Below are 20,882 nucleotides of genomic sequence, written 5' to 3' on the forward strand. Positions count from 1 at the left end.
TAGAAACAAAGCAGGGAGGACAGAATACGTTGTATCCGATGTAAGGTAGGCATTTGGGGAAGTTTTGAGGATAATGGCAGGCCACATTTCTACTGTCAATCACTGCCAATCACAATCGAGTTCGGGAGTTTCTACTATAACGGCAGGCTCACATGGCAAATATCATTCACAATAGAGATGGAGAATTTTCATTATAAAACAGACCATTTTTCCTAATGCAAGTCACAATCGAGTTCGAAAGATTTGGTTAAAATCGAGAATTGCAGCGCTATCTAACGTATCAATAACAGAACGGTGATGTGCTATATTTTTTGCAACACGACTTACCGTTTAACCACCAATTATACCGAAACAAGGTCTGCACCGACATTAAAATGCATCTACTTTTCGATATTACCGGGGTCAAAAGTTATACATTTGAACAGCTTGGAATTTTTCCTCAAAGAAAAGTGGCTCAAGGTACCGGGATTAGCACTCATATAGATGCGGAGAAATTAAGGAAGAAAGTGATACAGTTAGGAAAGTTGAAATTAATAGAAAATAGGAGGACATCCGGATAGGACAAATATTTGAATACCAAGTGGAAAATCAAATGTCCCTCAACAAATTGTGATGGTATGAGTTATGGATATATGAAAGCGGTAATAGGGGAGTAATTAAGAAGCAGGGATTCTTAGGTAAACAGATATGAAGATGACTTATGGTGTTATTAAGCTATTCGGGGACGACCGAGCTCGATGGCTGCAGTCACTTAAAAGTGCGGCCAGTATCCAGTATTCGGGAGATAGTAGGTTCGAACCCCACTGTCGGCAGCCCTGAAGATGGTTTTCCGTGGTTTCCTATTTTCACACTATGCAAATGCTGGGGCTGTATCTTAATTAAGGCCACGGCCGCTTCTTTCCCACTCCTAGCCCTTCCTGTCCCATCGTCGCCATAAGACCTATCTTATCTGTGTCGGTGCGACGTAAAGCAAATAGCAAAAAAAAAAAAAAGTATTCGAGGACGGTTATAACCTCCAACGATATTCCGCCAATATCCCGCAGAATGGACGATTGACGTCTCTCTTGTTTTCTACCCAAGGAACAACGACGAGTTTACGGGAATTATTTTGAAAATGACAATACGTTACTCCTCTGCTGGCAATCAGTCAGAGACGTTGCCATGGTAACCTGTAGGTTCGTTGTCGGTCTGTCGGTCACTGAATGCAGAGCGTGATACCCGCAGAAAACAGCCATTTTCTCCGTCATTTGAAGAGTAAGCTAAATTATGAACATAACAAAAGTTGTTTATAATGAAGAGACGTTGCACATACAGTCCACGGATTTTACAGAAAATCAATAGTATAAGGGAAAATGAGGGAAACTGTTGGTGTTTTTCTATAAAACCTTTGTTTATTGAAATACTTTTAAATCATATGCATGTCAAAACCTTTCGCGGGATCAGTATACTCTAAATATGACGTTCGGTCGAGATATATTTAGCCGCTTCGCCGTGATGGGGGAACAAAGAGACAAAAAGACACGAAAAATAAGAATCACCGATTTGGTCTTGATTTGACCTAAAACGGATAAATATCTGAAAAATTGGCAAAACAAACGACATTACAGACAGCGGAACCCCTACAATTTTATTTATATACATAAGCATGAACACGTCTGGAAGTGCAAACCTTTATTTCGAGAGTTAGTGCTTTGAAAATGTACGACATATTTACAAACGGACTTCACCATCAGACGCCTCTTTTAGTGTTCTACATGGTTGGTCCTATGACATTTTCTCGTATCTCCTTTATTTACGGTTTAGATTGAGTTAGAATCATTGAATGAGGTGAAATTTGGTACAGTTTTCACACACTACTTTATTTTTTGATACTCATGTGACAGCTGGAATCATAAAATTTGGCTAACATATGGCCACTGATCGTTTAAATGTGCGTTCCGAATGTCATGATACTATCTTTCCTATGAGTGTGTCAAACGATAACATATACTGAGCCCTTATTGAAGTGCTCATTTAATTAATCAGTAATTCATTCGGATGTACAGAGAACATTTTATTTAAGTCTTGATACTGGCAGGGAACATCTACATTCATCAGCACATGTCGTAATTTCTACAGGGAGCTTGGAGCCCGGTCTGTTTGCTCACCAGCTATGTTTAGAAGGAGGAATTTCGACATAACGTACACAAAGCAGAACGGGGAAACAATGGCACTCCAACGGCCAGAACCAACGGAAAATATTTCGGAAGCCCGGCGCGAGGCTAGAGAAGCTTGCAAGATACCTTTGAAGTAAGCATCAGGTACGGGATGTGTTGAACCAATGATATGATAGCGTCACAGTCATTTTAGCTAGGCATTGGTCTATGTAAGTGATGGCCCCAAATTAGCATACAACGGCGTCCGAGAGGACAAATTGATAAAATCGGCTAGCGCGTGGGCTAGCTACCCCTTTATTCGGCAAGATTCTTCACAGGTAACGTCGTGACAAGAAGTATCTTTTACGCGAGTGCGGGTCAGGAATTATGTGTCCTAATCGTGTGGGGACTTGTAACTTTTGTTGAAGACGCTCAGACTGCATTTAATTCTATTCAAGATTAACTTTGGGAAAATGGCATTTATCTTTCGATTTCCAGAGGGAAAAGCAGTTTCAGATAATCATTTCAATGCATAGTAGCCTGCCTGTTTAGATATATTTTTCGAGTACATAAACTATTGCTAGTCCAGCATTTAAATGGGAAATATTTGACCTAGTTACGGGGTAGGTAAGATGAGTTGTTCCGCGACTGAATGGGAACTGGTTTTTCACGGTCAGTGGAAATTAACCCGGCAGTAGAATTCTGGTAACTGGCAGGTTAATCTTGACCCAGTTTTCTACACCGTGAACGAGGGGACGTTTCAGACAACATCCAGAAGGAGCAACGAAGACCACATTTCGACGCCAGGATATAGACCTAAGGACTGACCCAGTTCTATTCTGAAGGCATCAAGTTCGATACGGCTGGTTAAAACGATAGGGTGCCGGCTGTCCCGATGGCAGGCGGCAATAATCAACTAAATAAATGAGTACTAGTTTTTCAATGTAATTATGCATGTGTGCACTTGGTTTAATGTAGCAAAATGGGATAGGTTAGTTTTGATATTTAATTTCAGTAGATTTAGCTTTTGTTTGAAAGGACTACGTCCTATTAAAGTAAATGTTAGGAAGCTTGTAAATATTATTGTAACGTAAATGTGGACCGATTGCATGAGGTTACAGCTTGCTTTCTTTTCATTTTAATTTCATTTTTAGCTGAGTGGTTAACGTCATTCTTTTTACGAGTCAATATCTTGTTTTAGCCTCATATATTTTTGATTTGTTTTGCTTTGATGCTTGAGACGCAGTGAACATCTTTGGGCTTTAAATATAAATGTAAATGCAGATTAAAGTATTATTAATGGAAGTTCTGTTGCGAGCTGTTTGTGCTTACCTTACGTAAAAAAATCTCCCCTTCGAATTGGTGCTCTTTTCTCCGTCTGCTGTTGCGAACTGTCGGCTTTCCAGCTGCTTGTACTACTGCTGTCACTGGTCGCCTGCATGGCGCATCCAATCTGACGTCACGCCTATAGTATGTTCTCGATCTACCCCGCTGGCATATATATATATGGCCTTGTGTCGTTCATTCGGCAGGTCAGTTGTGGTATAACCTTGTTAAAGACAGTGGGAGCTGGAACTCTGTACACGGCTGGACCGTGTCCATTTTACTTGTAAACTTTGTGCTGGACTCCTGTCAAGGGTGAGCAGACACTGTTTCTTTCTATCATTTAACGTGCCCTACCTTGCTATACTTGGGCTTCGCCGTAGTAACGAAAATTGAACTTTGGTCCCTTCAGGACACATCTGAGTATTCGTGCAGCGCAAATGTTCTGCCTTTTGGACATTTATATTCCTAAAATGTGGTGTAAATGGTGTACTGGACAGCTGATCTAAAATTCTAGCCCATACACATTCCTATCTTCTGAGATGAACTTTTGCATCGCGTCTGTTAGTGCTGGGGACTTGGCGGCTTGATCCTTATCCTATCCCATTCCTCCGTTTCTTATTTCCTTGTTTTCTTTTCTTATCCCATCTATCTCTTAACTTTGCGTAAAAATGGTGCTTGCTCAAAAGATGTGGTCTGCTAATTTAATTTGCATGTTCATCGGTTAGCTTTAATTTTATTATCGCCTCTGCGCATGCATGTGTGTTTTAATCCCTTCTGGGATCACTTGTTAGAATCCTATTTTTTTTCTTCTCTAATCTACCAAAAGGATCACTCCCTGGATTGGAGTTTGGTTTATTTCTATTCTGAATCTCTAGAATTGTTTGGCATGAGGTTTACATTTTTTGATGTCCTATTGTAAACATTGTATCAATTTGTGAGCTTATCTAGCAAGTGTATGACACTACCAACTTTGTATTCTACTGGCACGAGCCTGAAACTTTATTTGATGTACCTCCCTTCTAGCGTATTGTGTAATATAATGCAAAGAAACTGATTTCAGAATCTATGGGTTCCCTCCCCCTTTTTCTCTTTCCCCTAATTGAAGTGTCGGAACATATGTCCAAAGATTGTAGTGATTGGTGCTTAGGAATTCGATTATGACGATGTAATCAAATTTTGTATCACTTACGTGTTTTAAAATCAAACTTAATGCTTTTATTACGCCATATGCTGGTTCATACTGTTTGTTCTGATGTAAAGATAATTTGTTACCCCTTTGAGATTGGTATAATATATTTGTTAATTTCAGACTTGTTTTCCAACATTCTCTTTCACGAGTTCCTTTCCCCTATTACTTCTGTTTTCACGTGTACCTACCACGGCAATTCTCTTGGGTAGCGGCCCTTTAACTTCTTTATGCACATGTATGGAGCTCTGAATTGCACTGTTTACGGTAATGTTGACACGATGTATTGAACTGTTATATTCTCATGTTGTACGCTTCTCGGCACTCTGCGCGCTTGTGTACTGTCAGTTCTGAGTACTTTGATATCTTGTTGTCTAGTATCCCGATCAAGGGCACTCTCCTAAAAACAAATCTCAATTACAACGCTATTTCTAGCAGGTTGATAGTAAGCAAAGACACTATCAAGTACAAAGAGCGTTACAGTTCAAAGTGTACGGAATTATGCTGTCACGTTTTCTGGGAGTTATTGCATGATATGTGAATGAGAATGTGTGGGAAGGTGGAGTTTTGATCCACAAATTTGGATAGCGTCATCTTCAAGACTATTTGAATATCAATATGTGTGTAAATTAGTGTTTGATTCACGAGTTCCTCGAACGCAGTTTCGTATTCCAAGTTTCGCATATTAGAATAAAATTTTCGGTAAATTTATTATTATTATTATTATTATTATTATTATTATTATTATTATTATTATTATTATTATTATTATTATTATTAATGCGATTTTTTCGAGTTGAAGATTGAGATACTTCAGTAACTTTCAGATGTTCAGATATGATCGATTTTCTATCTTACTGTAGTTTCAAGTTATGGTATTATTACAGAGTTGGCCACCTTATTATTCAAGTTTCACTTTACGAGCGCGAGTGCTTTTATTTGTGACGACGTCATTTGTATTTGTATACGTTTTTGGCAACTTTACGACATGTGATATTTGGTGATTTTGAGTAAGAGGACGCATTCTTCATTTGAAAGGCCTGTATTTTCATGATGTGTGACTTGCTTCGGGTAGACTGTTGAGCAGCGTGTGTTAAGGGTTGGACCCTGTGTGTTTTGATATTTGCTGCATTATTTCGGGAGACTGAATCTCCACTTTTGAGTCATTCCGCCGTGTGTTAGCGAGGGTGATATATGTAAATGTAATTGTCCTATCCAGCTGTCATCAGTATAAACCTATTTTCTATTAATTTCAACTTTCTTAACTGTATTCTTCCTTAATTACTCCGTTTCTATGCGAGTGCCAATCCTGAAACCTGGGCACTGTTTTCTTTGAAGAAAAATTCCAAGCTATACAAATTACAACTTTTGGACCCGGAAAATATCGAAATATGGATGCAATTTTAATGATGGTGCAGACCTTCGTTCCACCATCACGGCGAAACGGCTGAATAGATCTCGACCAAACAAACAGACATGAAAAAAAAAAAAAAAAAAAAAAAAAAAAAAAAAAAAAAAAAAAAAACACCGATTCGGACTTGAGTTGACCTAAATCGGATAAATATTTGAAAAATTGACAAAACAAATGAAATTACAGACAGCGGACCCCCTTCAAATTTATTTATATAGATTTTTATTTTGACAAGGTGCTCTACGTCGCATCGACGTCGAACCGTCTTCTATGGGACAGGAAAGGGTTAAGAGTGGGAAGGAAGCGGCCGTGGCGTCAATTAAGGTACAACCCTACCATTTGCCTGGTGTGCAAATGGGAAACCACGGAAAATCATATTAAGGGTTGCCGACAGTGGGGTTCGAAGCCACTATTTCCCTAATGCAAGTTCACAATTGCGTGCCCCTAACCGCATAGCTAACTCGCTCGGTAGATAATATTTTAATGTGCACGGATGTAATATAGTTAATAAAGTATTCAGAAAATTAGGCTTCTTGAAAAAAATTCTATATTGCTTATTCGTACGGTCGAGTCTAGAATACTTTCGTATAGCGTAGGCTTTCTATCAGCAATAATTAACAAATGCTTTAGGGCAAGCATGGATCAGATTCTCGAAGTAGATCATTGTGGAAAAGTGTGTGTCAAGCTGTCATCGGCAATTTATCATCTGTTCTGTCGAAATATGGCTATTGAATTTCCAAGAATTGGTTGCAGATACAACTGTTCATCAAATAATACACAGGGTATGTAAATAACTCAGAAAAAGTCTGTTAGTAGGAGTTGCACATTATCAGTGCAGGGTTTATCTCACCATTGTTACAAATTTCCAAATGTATGTGCTTCTATGTCTGAGATCTTTGCACCAAGAGCATTGGAATTTTGTTCGATACAATTTGTTTATTTATCATCAACGGAGTCGCTATGACTCCAATTACAGATGGTATAATGACAATAATATTTTATTGGTATTAATTAATATATAATTAACACTAATTAACATTAACTGAATTAATATAAAAATATATAGGAATACCTGCCCGCTGAAACCATAAAAATGAGGTACGGTTTGTAATTATTGTTTTACACAGATTACCTGAATTTGTTCCATTGACTTTACTAAGATCAGTGAAAGGATAATCCCTAAAAGATAAAATGCGAAATGAAGAGATAAAGCAACAATTAAATATATTCTCAGTGAATGAAAGAATATTCCAAAACAGGATAAATTGAAAAAAACACGTTCTAAGGATGGATAACATCAGAATCCCAAAACTTGCCCTGGAATACCTATCTACGAGATGAAGAGATATTGGTCGTCCTATGAAGAGATGGAATGAAATCTGAGGTCGGAACAGGCTCTTAGCCTAATCCATGAGGAGGAAAAAAAATTACTAACAACTAAATAAACTACAACTAAAATTAAAGAAAAGGAATAAAGAAAATAAGAGTACTTAAATGAAACTTCAAATACATAGTAGAAAGGAGGCTTTGACTAATAATAATAATAATAATAATAATAATAATAATAATAATAATAATAATAATAATAATAATAATAATGAATTTGCTTAACGTCGCACCGATGCAGAGAGGTGATATGGCGACCATGGGATAGAAAATGTCTAGCAGTGGGAAGGAAATTGACGTGGCCTTAATTAAGGTACAGCCCTAGCATTTGCCTGGTGTGAAAATGGTAAACCACGGAAAATCAACTTTAGGGCTGCCGAAAGTGGGGTTCGAACCTACTATCTCCGGAATTAAAGCTCACAGCTACGCGACCCTAACTGCATGGCCAACTCGCTTGATAATAATAATAATAATAATAATAATAATAATAATAATAATAATAATAATAATAATAAAATATTTCAATTTTCTTCGTTTATCTTTAAATCAATCAATCAATCAATCAATCAATCAATACTGATCTGCATTTAGGGCAGTCGACCAGGTGGCAGATATCTGTTGTTTTCCTAACCTTTTCTTAAGTGATTGCAAATAAACTGGAAATTTATTGAACATCTCCCTTGGTAAGTTACTCCAATCCCTAACTCCCCTTCCTATAAACGAATATTTGCCCCAATTTGTCCTCCTGGAGTTCCAATCTTATCTTCATAATGTGATCTTTTCTACTTTTAAAGACACCACTCAAACTTACTCGTCTACAAATGTCATTTCACGCCACCTCTCCACTGAAGCTCGGAACATAACACTTAGTCGAGCATCTCGTCTCCTTTCTCCCAAGTCTTCCCGGCCCAAAATTTGCAATAACGCAGGTTTATTTACGTCCATGTATTGGTGGAAAAACTTATTAGCCGAAGCTGTGGCGAAAATCAGTGCCGATGACTGGAGAAAAGTTGTGCGCGATGCACAAAGAGTGAGGCGCGAGAAAATGAAGATTTAGTGGAGAACTCCATAGCAAATTTAATAATATCTTTGGCAGCTGGTGACAGTGATTCAACTTTGGAGAGTTCCAGTGACTCAGAGCTCAGTGGAGTGTTCATTTTGTAGGCCATAACCTCCTTCCTGTGCCAGTCATTTGCGGTGAGTGATGTGTTATTTACTCATTCTCTTTTATTCTTAATAATGTGTTCTCTATTTTGTGTCGGATGTTGTTAGTATGTGTAGTTTTTGTGCATTTGTTTTCAATCCACATTCGTTAGTTTTTCTGAGTACGATATTACATTTTATAAGCGCTGTTTACCGCGGTCGTATTGCATCAACTATTCTCGCGGCAGTAGCGCGCTGGCAGGAGAGGAAAGGCGATGCTCATGTGTTTGGCAAAACGTCAATTTAGAAGTAAAGCCGTGCAGGGTATAGAACAGTTGTATGCGATTTATCGTCAACCGTACAAATCACGGATTAAATTAGCATTATTTGAAAACTAAGAGCGAGGGATGCCTAATGCAATACTGTCCCTAGAACTGCAGTTTAACTGAATTGCGCTACAGTTCTTTATGGCCAGTTGAGAACAGACGACCTTGTGAAGGCCATTTGGTACGATAAAGTGTGTACATGTATTTCAAGCTCCTGGATGTAAGTCACTTTCTCTCTGCTGCAAGTAATAGAGAACAATTGTTTTCAAAGGTTATGCACGCTGAGAAGTGCCTGCCAGCTGAGTCAAACATGTTGGCCTTCCTGCAAAAACGAGAACTCTCACATGGGCAGGGAGTCATGGAACAGAGTAGCTATCTTACTGTATGTTTCATACGTAGCGCGAATCGAACAGGGCAGTCACTAGCTGGCAAATGCATACATTACATTTCCTCGATAAGTACTTGTCAGATTAAAAAAATCACAATGCTGAATTTGTAATACAAAGAATACAAAGTTAGTACCACCGGGCGAGTTGACCGTGAGGTTAGGGAAGCGCAGCTGTGAGCTTGCATCCGGGACATAGTGGGTTCGAATCCCACCGTCGGCAGCACTGAAGATGTTTTTCCGTCGTTTCCCATTTTCCCATTTTCGCACTGGAGCCTGGAGCTGTACCTTCATTAAGGCCTTTCCTGTCCCATCGTCGCCATAAGACCTATCTGTGTCGGCGTGACGTAAAGCAAATTGTATTTTAAAAAGTTAGTATCATTATATCAAAGGATAATGCCATGAAAAAGTACTGTAAGTCCGATTATGGGCCCTTTGGTACCATTATTGAAGTTGAAAACAGAATGTCGATATCCTGCACGGTTCACGAGTTATCTGAGGTGAATAATCCTGTATATCGGAAATATTAGGGCTTGCATTACCTTGAGCCAACGGCCACAGCCGTGTTGAAACACCGGATGCCGTGAGATCTCCGAAGTTAAGCAACATTAGGCGTGGTCAAGACTTGGATGGGTTGCCACGCGCTGTTGGTGGGGGGTTTAGGGAATGGAGGAGCGGAAAGGAACTGGCCACCCTACCGCACGTAAACTCCGGCTCAGGCACACCTCTGCAGAGGTTCGGATCTGCCTTCGGGCATTACCTTGAGAGAGTGAGCGCTGAATATTTTGTTTAACTTGATCGCCGAGCTTCTGGATATTGCCGAAAGATGCTTTATTTCATTTTCGCAGCCACAGTTACTAGATAACTTCACGGCTTCCAATGTTGCTTGCGTACGCTCGATCAGTTCTATCAACGAACAACACTTTCGTTTTCTTGTTGAGATATAAACCATACTTCTGACTTGAACTTTCAAGATTCTGCGTTTCTTCTTCAAGGTGTTTTTTCGAGAGGTAGCTGTGATGTCACTGTCATTAGCGTACCGTACCCGAGACTGTTGATCTTCCTCCCGCCTGCAGTGATACAATCTTCCCAATAATCAAAGACCTCTTTCACTATATGCCCAGTGTAGGTGCTGAAAAGTAGTGGCGACAAAAGGCAGCTTACCTAACTCCTACTTCGACATTACCTGAATTTGCACCATAAATTATTTCTTCTTCTTCTTCTTCTTCTTCTTCTCCTTCTACGATGGATCACGTGGTTATTCCTTCATTCTAGCGCTATGGATGTCTTTCCTTTCTTGAGTCCACTTCACTCCTATTCCTGGACGCAGTGATTTAGTTGTTAGTGACTGGAGAGTGTCAGATGTCTTCATTAAATTTCTGAACTTACCTTGGTTGTAAATGTCAATGTGATCAATGTTTTGGTATTGTAGATTGTTGTTGCTGTTGTGTTGCATGTATTCTTCAGGGCCATCTGATGCTTCGGTACACTCAAACTCTCTACCGTTTCTCACAGCATTATCCATCTCATAGATTCGAAAACTTTGGAATACTCTAAAAAGCACAAATACAGAGTCACAGGCTGAATAGTAAAGTATTTTAGTAAGGTCAAACCAGAGGCGTGAGAACGTTGACTCATTATACAATCGTATTCACTCTAATTAGAGCTTTTTCTGTAACTTCGCCGTCAACGTGAAAGTTATGAAAATGTGAGAGGCATATTCTATTAGTATACGCGCGTTACTGTCACTCTGCCTCGCAGACAATTCCTGCTAAGCCTTCGCTTTACTTGTCACTCTCGCTGTGAAGTGGCGTGTAGATTGCATACTATACAGGGCTCGGAATTTGTCTAAAATAAGATCTGCAGGAAGACCTAAAAATATCAACAACAAAAAGGACCTAAAAATGCGATCCAAATTCATTCATAATTTTAGTTGGTATTGCCGTACATATTTAATGAAGGAATGTGATGATTTAATATGTAAAATTCTGGTGGTATATAAAACACAGTGCAAACATATATGAGTGAAATACTTCGTCTTTAAAACATTATATATTTTTAGATTAGCTATTAAAGAAAAGGGATTCCGTGTTTGTTGAAAGGGGTTCTTGCAGAATTTAGATGAAATAGTTTTTCCACCTAGAATGAATTCACCGAACCGGCAATGGATATCCTGGAGAAAGAAATTAAAATTAGTATAACTGGAATCATATTTGGCTTAGCGACACTAGAGTTACAGAAATTGGAATCGCAGTATATCAAAAAAAGTCATCTCCAGGCTTTTAGGTGTAAAGGATCGTCTGTTTCCAGACAGCACGTTGGAAAAAATCGATTAACTTCCCTCCACATCAACGGAATTTAGAGTTCATAACCAAGCAAGTGAGATCTTCCTCTTCAAAAACACTCGCATCAAAATGTTCTCCTTTCAATGTTTCACTTATATTGCACATAATTTGATAGCCCTGGTTTTTTCAAGCATTAGTTTCATTTTTTAATTTCGTTTCATTTCACTTTCATTCCATTTTCTCTTTTACTAAGAAAAGACAAAGTGGTAATAGATGAACTAATGATGATTCGAACTGAGAAGGCAATACAAAAGAAGGTGAAATTACAAGAAATGCCGTTAAGATCTAAAAAAAACCGCAAAAAAAGACCTATAAGCTAAAACCGCCGAAAAAAGTAAAAAGGACAAATGAAACCCACCATTTTCAGGCCTACAGTGATATAGACCACGGCCTCTCGAACGACCAAAGTCACACACGTGCAAACTGAGGCGCAGAGTTCCTGTGCACAGTGCATCGGTCCCACTCGGCTCGCCTCGGACCAACGCGTCGTCTCTGGGATACTCGGCTAAGCTCGGCTCAACTCAGCTTGGATTTGGAGCGCTACGGAGGAAGTAAGGAAAAGGGAGACATGTGGAGCGAGCGAGACAGGCGTGGCGAAAGAGAGAGACAGCGCTATTTTTTCAAATCGAGGAGTGGGGGTCTGCACTCTGCTCAACCAAGCGAAGTCGTCTTTTGCACCGTGCACCACGCAATGCACTGCTGCATGCACTCTGAGGGGCCCTGACCTAGAATGAAAAAATATTATGTTGCTCCTCGTCTTCGGACACTCGAGAAAACAAAGACTTTTCCTCAACCTCCGAGCCCTAGTACTACACTAACAACTATGAACATGAGGGAGGAGCCAGATATGCTCGCCCGTTCTCGCCAGCCAATGATATAGCGCGGCGTTACCTAGATAAATAAACAAAAGTGCTAGCGAGCTATCGGAAGTTATATTTCTCTCCGCGCACGAAAATCGTTACTGGTTCAATTGTTTTAGTAAAAATGAAATGGCGTATGGCTTCTAGTGCCGGGAGTTCCCGAGGACATGTTCGGCTCGCCAGGTGCAGGTCTTTTGATTTGACTCCCATAGGCGACCTGCACGTCGTGATGAGGATGAAGTGATGATGAAGACGACACGTACTCCCAGCCCCCGTGCTAGCGAAATTAACCAATGATGGTTAAAATTGCCGACCCTGCCAGGAATCGAACCCGGAACCCCTATGACCAACGACCAGCACGCTAACCATTTAGCCATGGAGCCGGACAATTGTTTTGGTGATTTTATATGACAGCGCTAAACAATTTTAAGCTGTCCGCCCAAACCTCGTGATTGTACGACCAGGCGTTCGGAAGATACCACCTGCTCTTCAATCTGCTCTCCGACAGGAGCGAGAAAGATAATAAAGCACTGAAATATTCAAGTTCAATGGGGGAAGTGTGTTTGGAGAATCTCTCTTGGCGAAATACAAGCTAGGGTAACAGTATTGCAATGGGATTTTAGAACGCTGAGAACTGAAGTTTTGTGTTCATATTGTATCTCAGCAAGCCAAGTAGCAGTCGAACAATTGATAGTAGTATTGCTTGCAAAGTTTTACCCCCTCAGGTGAGAAATGTCATTTACAGTGTGTATGGCTCTTTCAAGAAGCTTTCAAATAAATAAGTATTTTTCTCAAAGCAAAGTGCCGACGGCTCAAGTTTGCTGTGTGAGCATACACAACGTACAACGTGTAACAAATTTGAAACGATTTTGAAAAGTGTGTTTTACGCCCAACAATATTTGACTTGTAGGACAACGGAGAATTTCGAACAGCTAAGAAATTTGTGTACTGTGTTTAATGAAAGGGAATATTAGCCATTAGGGTTAGGGCTCTGTATCTTTCATGTACTCTCTGCGAAAAATGACGTCTACAACTCTGGCACCATTTCTTGGGAAGAATGAAATGTCCCTCATTAAATTATGATAATAAGTGTTACGGATTTAAGAAAAAGGTAACAGAGGAGAAACTTTGGCGTGGGGATTTTCAGGTATTCAGATAAGAAGACGAGTTTTGGTGTTATTACTGAACCCTTAAGAGGCAAGGCAGAGTCAAGAATTAAAGCAGAAAAGGGAGGTAGGTAACAAACACAGTAAAAGTTATTGCAAATACCAGAAAACATCGAACAGTGTGAAATAATGGGTCACACTCCACGGTTCTGTTGAAATATGAACAGACACTCTTAGTGCTATTTGAAGACGATTTTAACCTCCAACGGTATTCAGCAAATATTCTGCAGAATGGCAGCTGAATGTATTTTCCGCCTTCTACCCATCGAACAACCACGAGTTTACAGGAATAAGGGCGAAAATAGCATTAAGTTACTTGAAGAGAAAGCGAAATTATGTAGATAATAACAATTATTTAAAATGGAGGGACCTTTCACATATAGGCGACACATTTTACAGAAAATCATTAGTGTTTGAGAAAATATGACAAAACTCGTTTGATCTCCCTATAAATCCCTAGGCTCTTCCGTGACTTTAAAATGAAATGAAATAGTGTATGGCTTTTAGTGCCGGGAGTGTCCGAAGACATGTTCGTCTCGCCAGATGCAGGTCTTTCGATTTGACACCCGTAGGCGACCTGCGCGTCGTGATGAGGATGAAATGATGATGAAGACGACATATACACCCAGCCCCCGTGCCAGCGAAAATAACCAATTAAGGTTAAAATACCCGACCCTGCCGGGAATCGAACCCGGGACCCCTGTGACCAAAGGTCAGCACGCTAACCATTTAGCCATGGAGCCGGACACTTTAAAATCGTGTGCATATCAAAACCTGCTCCTGAATGAGTATACTCTAAATATGAAGTTTGGTCGAGACCTATCCAGCCGCTTCACCGTGATGGTGGAACAGACAGACAGACAGACAGACAGACAGACAGACAGACAGACAGACAGACAGACAGACAGACAGACAGACAGACAGACAGACACGAAAGCTGAAAACCACTGACACGGTCTTGAGTTGATCTAAATGGGATAAATATCTGAAAAATTGGCAAAATAAACGAAATTAGAGACAGTGGACCACCTACAATTTTATTTATATAGATTAATGTCTTTATTAATGGCGAAGTTAGGGTTCCTAGCCCTCTCTTACTCTGGTGGTGGTGGTGGTGATTACTGTTTTAAGAGGAAGCACAAGTAGGCAACCATCCCGTATTAACACTAATCAGACGGAAAAACTGGAAGGAATCGGACACTTCGAAAATAAAAAATATCAGCCAATGAATGACAAGGGCCACGAACGGCATAAAAATGAGACTCTCTAGGCCTCGAGTACTCTAATACCATCGAGGTCAGAAAAGAGCAAGAGTTGACCAAGGAAGGTCGGATAGGATAGGTGAAAGTGGAAGCCTGGGAAAAGTAAGTGGAAGTAATGCCAGGACTCAGCTAAGGGCCCCGTGCTCACCAACCCACGCTCCCAAGTTATAAGACTCTGGGGTCCCTTTTAGGCGCCTCTTTCGACAGACAGGAGTTACCGTTGATGTACTCTACTGCCCCACCCGCAGGGTGATCCCGCTCTTCACCGCTGATGCAGTTTTCAGACCCTTTGCCCCCAATCGAGGCGTCTTCAGCTAAGCTTTACAATAGGACCACCGCGTGGCGATAGGAAGGACATCCAGCCAAATCCTCTGGTAAGAGACAGCTGAAAGGGGGACGTAGGGCTCCCGACTTGGAAGCATGGGGTGGCGACCACGTACCCATAGCTGAGCATGGCGTTGCTTCCACTTACTTGTTACAGGCTCCTCACTTTCATATTTCCTATCCGAAGTTAGTTAGTAAATTCTTGTTATCTTCTGACCCCGACGGTCATCAAGCACCACTTCCTCGCCCTTCGTGGCCATTCGCTTCATTTTTCGAACTGTCGGACTTCTTCCATTTTCCTCCCAATCAGTGTTAAGAGAGGATGGTTGCCCAGCTGTACTTCATCCTGATGCAATAATTAGCCAAGTTCTAAGCTGACACGAGGTGCTGCATCATATCCAGAGAAACATGTGCCATTCACCAACAGAACTGAGACAAGGTAAGGAAACCACTTCTACGATGTCCAACAGTGGCTTCGTTCTACTTACTTCCCCGAGCTTGTTGTTCAACCGGGAATAGAACCCTAGTTTACCGGACGGCGGTATGTGTTACGAAGATTTCTGCTATCCTCTGGTTTATCTGTTTTATAAGATGCCAGAGGTCTCACGAGCACTGTCATCAGTGCAGTAGCCAATGTTTTCCACTGCTCTCCACAGCAGCCGGTCTCTTTAATGGTACACTCCATGTTTGATGAGTAAATTACACAGAACTCTTGTTAATGACAAGAGGCGCTCTGCAGTAAACAACAGGTTAATTATAAACCGCAGTTTAGATACTAATACAACCGTTATGAGGGTCACCAACATACCACTTTTCTAAAGTACAGTTACAGCAATAAAATACTGCATTATTAGATCAGAAGAACACAGCAGAACATTCATCAGGTCAGTGGTATGCGTTGAAAGTGTAGTTATTTGCATTAGCAAAGGGAGGGAATTTTCTTCGGGTAAGCTGAAAGGGGGAGACAGTTTAGCAGAGGGAAAAAAGGCTAATATTCATTCGATTGTTAAATATGCTACAATTGTTGTTGACATTTGCTGCACATATCCTAGTTTTGGCATGCTTCCGGACAACCAGAGGCAACTTCATTAGTGTCAAAAATGTAATTATAACATTTTAAAATAAAATGTTCAACATTTCCCGCCTTTTAAAACAAAATATTACTGTTTCCCTTATAAATTTCAAGTTTATAAGAACTTTCGTACTTTTCCTTTTTTAAAGTGTGTATCAAATCTCCACCTACAAAATGAACCTTACACACTAGCATACACTGTGCTTTAGATATTTTTGTCGAGTTTTTATTCCGAGCATCTGAAAATATTAATATTTTTGTAAATAAATATATTATATAAAATCTAATATAAATCTTATTGACCTGAATGAGGTACAGATTGTAGTAAAATACTATGGGAGGAAACCCTGAAAAAAATCATAATTATCCGTGAAACAATATGAGTTATCTTCCATGGCATAGTAATAATATGTTTATTCGGATTTGTTCCCTGCCAACCACTAGCATTTCTTATCCACGTTTCTTGAAACGTTTGGATGTATTCCATCTTTCTGAGAATTATTTAGTCTAGGGAGACCTATTCTCACTTTCATGTCAATATTTTGCTCTAAGGCTAGACACTCGGCAGAACGTCCTACTGAAAAGTCATCCGAATCGAGCAGTTCACTGTTGATATGAAATGTCGTATGGCTTTTGGTGCCGAGATATCCCAGAACGGGTTCGGCTCGCCAGGTGCAGGTCTTTCTAGTTGACACCCGTAGGCGACTTGCGCGTCAGATGAGGATGAAATGATGATGAAGACAACACATACACCCAGCCCCCGTGCCATTGGAATTAACCAATTAAGGTTAAAATCCCCGACCCGGCCGGGAATCGAACCCGGGACCCTCTGAACCGAAGGCCAGTACGCTGACCATTCAGCCAACGAGTCGGACAGTTCACTGTTGATGCCTGCACTATGTTCCATCTACGTCTGTAGAAGCGGTATGGGCGTATAAAATGTAAGACACCTATTTGAAGATTTAAGTTACATTAAGCAGACATACTTGAGTGAAATAACCACGATATTATTTCTCACTGAAGAAATCATTAACTTACTGGGGAAAGCCAGCCTAGCTGTAACTACGAGGGCTGTAAGTAAAGTAGCAGCAACTTAGTCCAGATACTCACAGGAGATCGGGCATGCGCAAATAGGCTATGGGAGCGGTCAGGTGGCATTGTGGCTTTCGTCCAACCGTCCCATACAGTATCGCATTATTGCCACAGGCTTTACGTAATCTCCGGTAAGATTCTGATGCACTTTTGTCACGGGCAAACTCCATTTTAATCCATGAACGATGATCACCTTTTGGAAACATGCTTTAGAGTGGTGGAATCAACACTTTTCAGTCCAACGTCACATAGCAACAACACGCGCATCTGGATGTCCGTTAAATGTGCACTAAACATCGATAACAATGCCACCGAGCTCGATAGCTGCAGTCGCTTATGTGTGGCCAGTATCCAGTATTCGGTAGATAGTGGGTTTGAACCCCAATGTCGGCAGCCCTAAAGATGGTTTTCCGTGGTTTCCCATTTTCACACCAAGCAAATGCTGGGGTTGTACCCTAATTATAGCCACGACCACTTCCTTCCCACTCCTAGCCCCATCGTCGCCATAATACCTATCTGTGTCGGTGCGACGTTAAGCAACTTGTAAAAAATACGCCTGATATCAGGCGTTACCACTGGGCAAACGAATAAAAGGCCTGATTATACCAGTTTTAATTGATGGCGTAACAGTGTTTGAATATTGTAATTATCGTATCAGTATAAGGTGCTAATGTAACACAGACTGCTCAATGAACTGACAATATAAAAAATAAAGTTAAAATGTGATCAGTTCTTGTCATATTTTTGTTATCATAAGGAGCCAGGGTGATGAACTTTGGACAGTGTATCTCATCAGTATTTTGTGTACATTATACATGTTTATTGCAAAAGGTTAATTTGGTAATAAACAAGTGTTTAAAAAAAAGAAAAAAAGGAACAGTACAGACTGTGTGAAATGGAGCAGAGGAGCGCGAGTGAACGAGTAAATGACTGTTAATAACGTAGTAGTTTAATAAATTTAGTCGAGACGAAAACACGCTACTTCTCTGTGTACTCATTTAGTATCATGGACGCTTGCAATCCACCGCCATATTAAATGTTATTACAACAGAGCTAGTTGGCTGCGTGATACGAGCCGCGTAGTGTGAGCCTGCATTTGGGAGATCGTGAGTTCCAACCCTCACCCCCAATGTCAATAGCCGGGAAGATATTTTACCGTGGTTTCTCATTTTCACACCAGTCGAATGCTGGGATTAATTAAGGTTACGGCCGCTTCCTTCCGATTCCTAGACATTAAATTAATATCCCATTGTCAGCAGAAACATATCTCAGAAAGTGTGATGTTAATCCTGTATCAAAAACGAAAAGTTTTAAAGAGGTAAGTTAAGTAAGAAAGTGATGGATTTTGGATTGATCTCCTTTATTATTCATATGAATCTTCTTCTTCTTGCTTCCGAATTCGGCCAACTGTGGACCGCGTGAAACTTAATGCTTTCTGGCCAGTCTTCTTCTTTTCTCTTCCCAGAACTTCTTCATTCGTTCACTCCTTATTTTTCTCTGCTCCTCAGATATTACAAATTTGGGCCTGTTATTCCGCTGCTCTTCATGAAATTTGCGGCCATCTACTCGAGTTCTGAATTTCTTTCTCTTGAGGATAATTTCTGGGGTTATTTTAATTTCTTCTGCGTTCTTCTTAATCTCCTCCACCCATTTCGTTGTTCTCCTCAATCCAATATATTTAAGTATTGTTTTAGTCAGGCGGTTGTCATTCATTCTGACGAGATGTTCGTAAAATTTCAGCCTTCGTTTTCGCATTGTGTCCGTGATCTTATCGGAATTCGTGTAGAGATCTTCATTTCTCCTTTTCCTCCATATTCCATCCGTCGTTTTCTGAGGTCCAAGAATTTTCTTCAGAAGATCCTTGCAAGATTTTTACACACAAACTCTAATTAGTATTTTTTTTACCTTGGCCAAGTCCGGGACGAATTGGTTACGAAAGTAATATTCCCACGTTATCACCTAAAGTCTAAAATTCTAATATACCTATGGTTTCATGTACTGCATGAAATTCTACGTGTTTTGTTTACCAGTCATCAAGAAGTTGGATCTTCTTCAACAGAGGTCACTGCTCAAAAACTATGATCATGCATTCTGGTGCGAAGTGGAAGAACCTTGATTCAAAGAAGTTTTGTATTCATAAGTTTTTTTTAATGTTCATTCATTTTTGGGTTGGCAATATTTACTTTTCTTTCCGCCAGTTTTGAATGTAGCCAATCATGAATTTCTGTAATTAATTTTCGGGCTATCACGGGCTTCTTCCTCGATTCTGAGTGTCACTTTTGATGTTATCCAATAAAATTGAGAGGGTGGGGCTAGTTTATTCAGGAAATGTCTCGAACTTTCCCCGAGGGTTTATAAACTGCGGATTTTTATGTCTCTTGGCCATTTGATCAACATCTAAGTGTGTGCGTGTCAAGCAGGAGGCGGGAGGCGCCTCTTTCATCAGGCAGCAGTTCTTCAGAAAAGTAATGGCCTATTAACATCTTTATTTCTTGCTAGCTCTGCGGTTTAACCCGAGGGGAGGTCCGAAACCTTAACTATGTAACCTACTTTTCTGAAAATGTAATTTCTACCAGATTATGTAATTTCTTCATAAAATCTTTAACTGCAAATCGGGGATATATGTACCCTCTCCAGCTCCCCTTCATCTTGGTTTGAGGTGATTATGTTTTGTAACTGGTTTTCTTCCTTTCCGTAAAGTCTTAATTTATTCTTATACGAGTCACCTCCATAGTTTGGGAATAGCCCCTCTTTCATCGGCCTAGTGCCCTTTGGGTTTTAAGAATGCATATTTAGGAGTGCAAGTACACGCCTCCATTCCTTTTGTGTTCGGGCCATTTATTTAACTGTTATTTCTTTTACACGAAGGCCCTATAGGTTGAGTACGAGATACCCCTCTATCAGTTTGTAAGCTGGGCCATGGAAGGCCGAAAGGTGAAAGATATTTTTGGTGTTGCCTTGAATAGGCGTGAAAACTGAGAGCCTGTTAGCTCTTTTTCAAAGTAAGATTGCTGAATGCCTTTTGAAGGCTTGATATTGTGAGTTGGGAGCCAGCGCTCCATGTATTGAGGGATTTCTGCCCTGATATAAATTTGTACTCTTTTGTAATTTTGAGCTGGGAACTCAAAAATTGTAAAACTAGGGGGCTGTAGCCCAAGAGCGTGAAAATTCTGAAATCTTGGACCTTTCTAAGTCTTGTTTTTAAATTGCTATGTCATTGTTATCTTACTAAGTGAGAATTTGTTAACTTGTTGCTTTTTGAAAATGTAACTTTCCATTTCAGTTTAAATTCTTTCTTGACCCATTCACCCCGGCACCTTCTTTCACCTCTGCTGGTCCAGGGTAACCCCGTGATAATAATAATAATAATAATAATAATAATAATAATAATAATAATAATAATAATAATAATAATAATAATAATAATAATAATATAGTTTTACGTTTCATTAATTAATTTTAC

Source organism: Anabrus simplex, chromosome 1, assembly GCF_040414725.1.
Source record: "Anabrus simplex isolate iqAnaSimp1 chromosome 1, ASM4041472v1, whole genome shotgun sequence".
In the NCBI taxonomy this organism is placed as follows: domain Eukaryota; kingdom Metazoa; phylum Arthropoda; class Insecta; order Orthoptera; family Tettigoniidae; genus Anabrus; species Anabrus simplex.